Source organism: Myotis davidii, unplaced genomic scaffold, assembly GCF_000327345.1.
Source record: "Myotis davidii unplaced genomic scaffold, ASM32734v1 scaffold546, whole genome shotgun sequence".
Classification (NCBI taxonomy): domain Eukaryota; kingdom Metazoa; phylum Chordata; class Mammalia; order Chiroptera; family Vespertilionidae; genus Myotis; species Myotis davidii.
In genome coordinates, this window is record NW_006297836.1 from 299,616 (window position 1) to 301,587 (window position 1,972).

The 1,972-nt window shown below is 41.2% G+C and overlaps 1 protein-coding gene across 3 annotated transcripts in view; it reads right to left on the reverse strand.

The window, feature by feature from the left end:
* The window catches only part of F8 (coagulation factor VIII), a 101,142-nt gene that overhangs the window by 24,024 nt on the left and 75,146 nt on the right, over nt 1-1,972 (reverse strand). The gene's annotated exons all lie outside the window — the stretch shown is intronic.

Below are 1,972 nucleotides of genomic sequence, written 5' to 3' on the forward strand. Positions count from 1 at the left end.
AAGAGAGATAGAAACATCAGTGATGAGAGAGAATCATTGATCAGCTGCCTCCTGCACATCTCCTATTGGGGATGGGGTCCACAACCCTCGCATGTGCCCTTGACTGGAATCAAACCTGGGACCCTTCAGTCTGCAGGCTGACGCTCTATCCACTGAGCCAAACCAGTTAGGACTTCCATTGATTTTTAGAGAGTGGAAGGGAAGGGGTTGGAGCCCAGGGGAAGGAATTGAACCCCGGACCCTTCAGTCTGCGGGCCAATGCTCTACCCAATGAGCCAAACTGGCCAGGGCCCCAAAAAAGTTTTAAATGATTAATACACTATGACCAAGGGCAGTTTTCCCAGGAATGCAGTACAGTTCTGTGCTGGCGCTCACTAGTACTGGCTCGTGAGAGCCAATTGTGTTCATTGTGTTCATGGGTTCCAAGCTCTGCATTCAGTGACATTACACCAGCAGCTTGGAACCTGGTGTAATGGGAGTATTTGCATCATAGAAATCAGCAAATGCTACAGAGAAGGCCTTTCCCCCATCAAACCCTCCTGCATTTTGCTCCAGAGCCCGTTGTTAAACATTTGCCAGCACACCATTGAATGTAAATATAATTTGACGATAGGAAAGAAGAAATGTGATCACAGCAAAAATGCTCGAAAAGCATTTGATGAAATTCTGCAGCCATTTCAAGTAAAGTAAAAATAGAAGGAAACTTTTAAACAGGACAAAAGGTATTTGTTTGAAGTTAACTGTGAACATTATATAAAACAGTAAAATATGGGCTCCATCCCCATTAAAGTCAGGAATAAGATAGGCTTATTTGTTTTATCTATCTATCTATCTATCTATCTATCTATCTATCTATATATCTGTATATGTGACTGTGTGTCGGTGTATATGTATATTAACATGTTAATCATAGGAATATTTAGGGTGATTGCTATTTCCTGTTTACCAGGTCCTGTCAGCATGTCATCAGTGTAATGGACCAGTATGGTGTTTTGTGGGGGGTGACAAGATGTTTGGAGTCCCTTGGGTTTATATTATGACAAAAAAAACAAGGAAGCTGTCATCACCCTGAGGCATGAACAGTAAAGTTAATACTCCTGTTCCTACTTCATAAATGCAAATATATTCTCATTTTGCTTATCAATGGGAATAACCAAAAGAGCATTTTCCACGTCAGTAGTTCCATATCAGGTGCCTGCTTCTGTCTTCATTTATTCCAGAGGAGATACCACATCTGGAATTTGCCATATTTTTGTCATCACCACCTGATTACATTTGTGATGATCTGTCATTTTCCCATGATTCATCTGAGTTTCGTAGGGGCCACAAGACTAGTTAGGAACATAACATAATAGGTCACTTGCGAAGTGGTGGGGCCCCGGCTATAGTAACAGCAGTGTCCATGAAGCAGAAGAGGCGTGAGAGGCATTACAAAGAAAGAATTGGCTGGATTTGTGCATCAATTCATTAGAGGGCATAAAAATGAGGGAAGAGTAGATGCTACTGCTAAGGTTTTAAGCCTGTTTAAGGGTCTTGGACCCCTAGAGAATTCATCATTTCCCACATTTCATCCATCCCTTTGTGTGGAAGATGCAAATCTTCGCCTGCATTGGTGCTTTTGCCCCCTTTCATCTACTGCCTGCTGGACATTTAACTTGATTGCCCTACTGTCACCTCAAACTTAGATTATCCTTAAGCAAACTCACCATCTTATCAGTCCACCCAGTCCTGAGTCACATGTTTCTGTCAACAGAGCATCTCTTAATTTCTATTATCTATGAGATCCTACCACATTTTTTGTCCATCTATATCAGTGGTTCTCAACCTTCCTAATGCCGCAACCCTTTAATACAGTTCCTCATATTGTGGTAACCCCCAATTTCATTGTTAGAAATTGAACGTAATTAAAGCATAGTGATTAATCACAAAAACAATATGTAATTATATATGTGTTTTCCGATGGTCTTAGGTG